The 6336-nt window shown below is 33.2% G+C and overlaps 1 long non-coding RNA gene across 1 annotated transcript; it reads left to right on the forward strand.

Moving 5' to 3' along the window:
- Nucleotides 1–2354: 2354 nt before the first annotated feature.
- Nucleotides 2355–4924, forward strand: LOC21389065. Its single transcript, XR_002902000.1, has 3 exons — nucleotides 2355–2579; nucleotides 2710–2857; nucleotides 4876–4924. It is a non-coding gene; the product is annotated as an uncharacterized LOC21389065 (long non-coding RNA).
- The last annotated feature ends 1412 nt before the right edge of the window (nucleotides 4925–6336 follow it).

Raw genomic sequence — 6336 nt, forward strand, 5'->3', positions numbered from 1 at the left:
TTTTCATTTTTTAACGATATTATATAATCATCTATCTAACTTTTTCCATAAATTCTAGTAAAAATTTTCTTTTCACCTAGTAATGGAGCACGATGAGAAGAAGAAGAAGAAGGGACTCGCACGCAAGAAGAATCGCGTCGGCAGCGGTGAAACGAGGCTGGGCTCGGCTAAAAGGGACGCACGAAGAATCGCGCTGGCGGTGGTGAGGCGGGGCTGGGCTCGACAAAAAAGAACTCGCGCAAGAGGTACAGATGCAGATCGTCGCAATCGTGGACCTCCTGAACCAAGAACGCCGAAATGGGAACTATGTTGAGATGGATCTCTCCAGTGGCTCATTGCCGTTGGTTGGGAACACAGAAAGGGTTGAGATGGGGGCTAGGGTTTCTCTTTCTTTTCATATTTTTATATATTTTTTTTTAATGTCAGTTTTTCTTTTTATTTATGTTGAGATGGATCTCTCAGGTGGATATTTGTCGCTTCGCATCCTTTTATCTTTTGTTACATGTTATAGCCCTGATGTTGAAATTTAAGAATGAGAATAATTTAAACTTTGCGAGCTTTACATCATGTTGTCCTCATAGGCTAATACTAATACTGTCTTGTACGTACTCTTGGTTAGCAGTTTACATCACTTCAACTCCTTCTGATTAATTTCAATTTTCGAATTAAGAAGACGTTTGTTTTCTATATTTATTTCTGATTTTGAATCATGATTTATAATTTTTTACAGTATTTTCTCTCATAAAAAATACACATAAAAAGAGAATGATTTTAAATTATGATTCTGAATACATAAACCAAACGTTCTCTAAAAGAATAATAATGTTTTAGGAATCCAACTCTTTTGAATTATCATTGTTATTTATACTTATTGCCATTTTCTCTCGTTGGAATTAATTTCTTTATTTGCTTTGAAATTTCATATTAAGAAGCTAGATCCAGCTAGTGAAAAGGTTACCACCTTAGCAGGTACAGGGAAAGCTGGTTTCCAAGATGGAATGGCCCTAGAAGCTCAGGTTGAAAATTATTTTGTGTCTTTATTGGACGGATTCTTTATACAGAAACTGCACGGAAAACCATGAAATATTTAGATGTAAAAAGTGAATAAAACACACACAATCTAGAGATTGAATATTCTAGCCCCCGTTTGTTTTACTGGTTTAGTTTAGTTCAACTCAGTTCGAACAGTGATCACACTTTAAACTCGTATTTGGTAAGCACATATTTTGAATTATATTCCCCGTTTAAATTGAGTTAAACTATCCAATTAGAGTTTAGCTCCCCCCTTAAGTTCAATCGTTCAAACCATTTTTGAACAGTAAAAAGGTGCCCACTCTCTCTCCTTTTTGCACCTACCAAACACAAAGTCGAATTTTATTCCCTATTTAGATTAAAATTTTAACTGCACATCAAAATGCTAATTCGAATTACAATTTAAACCACACAGTTCGAATTTTTCTGTTTAAACAAAAAAGTTCAAATCAACAAAATTTAAACCAACGAACCAAACAGAGGCATAGCTCATTATCTTTATTAGCTGAATGATGGTATTTTTTTTTTTTGAACTGAGAATGTGGTGATGATGATGGTATTATTGCCCTTCTATGGTGAATATATCACCTTTAACGCATTTATGTTTTCTTGTTGCAGCTTTCAGAGCCATGGGGAATCATTGAAGTAGAAAATGGTGAGGCTTTCTTTTGTACACATGTCACCTACATTTTATAACCATGATATCAGGATGCACTTTTGCAAAATTATGTTAGAAGCTTGGCTAAAGTCTGAAAGTTGTTATATAGACCTTAGTAGCTATTTCAATTATGAAGATAGGAACCCTCTAATGTGATATATCTGTTCAGACTGAACTTTGAATTCCACTTTATGTTCTTCATTTCCTTGCAACTATAAATTGTCTATCCTCTATGTTGCTCTGCCTTTGCAAACTACAAAGTTGATTTTCCAAATAAGGAAAGAATGGACCACCAAAGAAAGCTCTTTTGTCGGCCTACATTTTGTAAATTTATTAGTTGGTTTTCATGATACAAAACTACTTCCAAGAAGGAAACAATGTTACTATACGGTTCGATATACAGATATTAACCACAAGTGAATAAATCTAATGAGGAAGACAATGTTATCTACCACACGTTTGAGGTGAAAATTTTCATCTTGTCAAATGCGATACTTTCCTTATAATGCACATGAATTTTTGAAAATGTGTTTAACAGAGTGATTGAGAATATAGGATCACCTGTCTATCTTGTGCCCTTTAGTAAAGAGTAGTGGAAATTAGCTATTTGTTTATTCATTCATTTTTCTATACATTTCTTACAGGAAGACTTTTCATTGCTGATACAATCAACAATTTAATCAGATATCTGGACTTGAACAAGGAAGTACCCGAGCTTTTGACTTTAGAGCTGAAAGGTGTTCAGCCCCCTAAAAAATCCAAATCACCAAAGCGACTTAGGAGAGCAGCACCAATGGATGCACAAACCGTCAAAGTTGACGGCACTTCATCCAGTGAGGGCAACCTGTCTATTAAGATATCACTACCCAAAGAGTATCATTTTTCAAAGGTTCTTTAGTCGTTCACATGCACAAAAAGCTTTGAATCCATTAATCTAGCTATTACTGTTTCTCCAACTATTTTCACATTCATTAACGTAGTAATCCCAACTTATATCACTCCATGTTTTCTTAAGGCAGGAGGCTCGCAGTAAATTTAGCGTTGACACAGCCTGAAAATGTAGTGATTATTGATCCCTTGGATGGATATATTAGTCCAGATGGATATGCAACTCTCCACTTTAGGAGATTTTTGCCCTCTGCTTCAACAGGCAGAATAAATTGCAAGGTAACCTCCTTTTTTTTAATTGTAAATTTCAATTATATATTAGTACAATTCTTTATCTTGTGATGCGGATTTATGATGGATTTAAAACATTTTCAAGACTAATAAACACAAAAAATCTTGATAATAATCCAAAATTATTCAAAACCTTATTTGGTATTTGAGTATTCTTGATAGATGGAAATAGAGGATTACCTCCCCCTCTTAGCTGTGGAAAAACGTCCCCATGTAGCTGGAGAGTGACGGTGGCCGGCTGGATTCCGGTGGGTACCTAAAATCACCAAACAGAGAGCTAGAGGAGTTTTGAGTTCTCCTCTCCTCTCCCTCTCACATTCGGCCACTCACTTTCACACCCCAGACAACACACAAAAAAAACTCAAAAGTGGGTTATTGGACCTTTTTCCAAAAAAATTGTATAAAGAGGGTATTTGATACAATGGTTGATCAAAATTATTATGAGAGAAAACCAAGGGCCTCAAGCATAGAGTGATTATATTTGCATCCACTAAATTCATTTGTCCCCACTAAATCATAAATTATATTTATTACAATTTTATCCTATATGAAAATTACATTAAAACCCACTAATATACCTCCACATTAACTATATATAGAAATAATAATATTCATTTCAAAGAAAAAAAAAAACACCCACATTAACTACAATTGAAAAGTATTCTTCAAAGGAGTAATAAAAATAAAAATAAAAATATTCCCCTACATCTTTAATCAATGTTAATTTCATCTTTATAAACCCTAAATTTTTCTCAATTAAATTGTTTAAAAATCTGAACGGAGGTTTCAGTTCAAAACAACAACAACAAAGAAAAAATTATAATATTTAGTTTCTTAGAGTTACACTAGTTTTGACATCTTTTTAGTTATAGGCGCAGTAGATAGGTTTAACATACCAGAAAAATGATGAGACAAAAAAAAAAAAAAATGTTGCAAACCCAAGCATTGAGGGCCACGCTTAATTCCCTCAATTGAATATTAGTCCATCCCTTGGTTAGTTCAATCTAGATTAAAAAAAAGTGCTTTTCTGATTACCAAAAATCTGATGGAGCATAATATGCGACAAAATAACAAACTGAATTTAAAATATAAAGTCCCAGACATAAATAGTTGAAAGAGATTGCATTGTTTAATAAATCAAATGAAAATTAAAATCAGATTAGGGGTATGAGAGGGTTAAGTTAGGTATTATAAAAATAATATCTATAAAAGGATAAATTTTTTAAATCTTTATTACAAGAGTATTAATTATTGAGGGTATCTATAAATTTTCGGGGTGTAATTGTAATTACTCATTAGTAAAAATTAATTGTCCACCCCATTGTGGCTCACCATATAATACCATGCATTAACAAAATTACAATAATGTTGTCTTAAATAATGCTCTAACTTTGTGTCATAAAGAGTGTTATGATTGTGCTAGTCCATAAGAATATTCCAACAAAAACTACATTTTAAAGTTTTTGAAAGGGTTTGCAGCAGTGAGCCAATGGTTTTTGCTTTGGGAACTACTGTTGAATACTTGATTTGTTTCCGGGAAGCTGTGGATTTTGTTTGTTTGGGTTTTTTTTTTTTTTTTTTCTTTCTTTCTGGGACACTACTTGATTACGACTAACTTTTGTTTTAGCAGAAACAAACAAGAAATACCATCTAATTGGTTGGTCAAACACAATTTCACTTGGAAAAATGTCGAGCAGTTAATTCTTGCCGCCCAATCTATGTGCAAAGATTAGATTCAGTGTTAAGTACAACTTTTTCTCTTTTTTTTTTTTTTTTTTTTTTTTTTTTTTTTTAAAAAAAACCATTACATTTATAAATTTATCAGGTTAAGACTTTTCATATAATAATAAGTTTACATTAATCATTATTATCATCGTTCTTGGCATAATCATGGGATAGATTGCTCGCCAAGGCACTCATGCGCTCTTGTTTCCATTCAACGAAATGATTGCCTTCTCTAGGCAATAATGTCTAATTATAATAATAATTTCTTTTCATTTTTGCAGACAGCGGATTAGCCCCCTACATACCTGCACTAAATAGACACAAATCTTTTTACAAGCTAAGAACCAAATCATGTGAGAGCAATACATTTGTTTAATGAGTATTAGCTCTAAAACCACATTATTGTATTAAAATATGTCAATGTAAAGCGCGTTTGTTCCACCAAATCCCGTATGCAAATTGGCTTTGTGCACTGACTTGTTCCTTATCCTTGGTTCATAGTTTGCCTTGACCTTGAGTACTGGTCATGTTACAGCTTATCGGCCTGAAGTTAGATTAAATGATGAGATATCTAAGAATTGTTTAATTAAAAAAATGAAAAAAAGGAAGGGCACCATGGATGAGTGTTCACGCACATTATATTATACAATACTACCATAGGAGGTCGAAGTTTACTGTTCTTTGAACAGTGCACTTCCTTTTTTGCTCTTTTTTGGTGACTTTTCTGTGTTGTAGACTCCAGCAGTTGGATGTTTTAAAGCCCGTTTAGTTTTTTGATTTAAATTTTTAATTCGAGTTGAGATGTGATTTTATGTGAGTTTTTTACTGTAGTAAAAAAGTTAAATGTAACTATTTTTGAAAGTTTTTTACTTTAACAAAACTCAAATCGGTGAAATGAATGAGGCTTTATTTTTTGTTTTTATTCTCTTTGAGACACGTGGCTCTCTATTCATTTTCATTTATTTTCGTTGTGTTGTTTTCTCTTTTCCGAAACACCTACCTCCCTGTGTTATGGATTCCAACTGGCTATTATTCTCTTTTCCTTTTCTCCTCTTCGAAACACGTTGCCCTTTGGAATTTTCCCTTTCTCTAGGGGTCCTTTGTTTTTTTTTTTCCGCCTCTTTCTTTTCGCAGTTCTGGTTTTGTTTTCCTGCATTTCTGAAAAAAAATTTCCCCTTTCTCCGGTGTGATGTGGAGTTGATCTGCCTTAAACTTTGAAGGTTTTGGTTTTTTCACTCCCGGTTTTCTCTTTTCCTTTCGTTTTTATACTTCCTTTATTGATATTTTTTTCTCTTCTTGCATTTGTAATTTAGGGTTTTCCTTTTTCTTGCATTTCTGGTTTTTTATTTTTCTTTGGGTCTCATGTTTCTTTTCTCAGTTTTGTTTTTCTCCATTTTTGAAATTTTTTTTCCCCTTTGTCTTCTTCTGGTGTGTTTTGGAGCAGATCTGGCTTAATCTTCGAGGTTTTTGGTTTTCTCACTCTTCGTTTTCTCTTTTGCTTTCGTTGTTATGCTTCCTTTTCTGATAATATTTTTTTTTTTGTTCCAACTGTTTTCTCTACGGAATAATTGTCGTTTTGGCATCTGGATTTTTTTTTGTCTTTCGGTCTTCTGTTTGCTTTCTCGGTGTGTTTTTCTGCATTTCTTTGGCTTCTGGGTTTTTTTTCCTTTGGGTCTTATGCTTCTTTGATCGGTTTTGTTTTTCTCGATTTTTTTTTCTTCTTTAGCTCATATTTTTTTTTT

Source organism: Morus notabilis, unplaced genomic scaffold, assembly GCF_000414095.1.
Source record: "Morus notabilis unplaced genomic scaffold, ASM41409v2 Scaffold163, whole genome shotgun sequence".
Classification (NCBI taxonomy): Eukaryota; Viridiplantae; Streptophyta; class Magnoliopsida; order Rosales; family Moraceae; genus Morus; species Morus notabilis.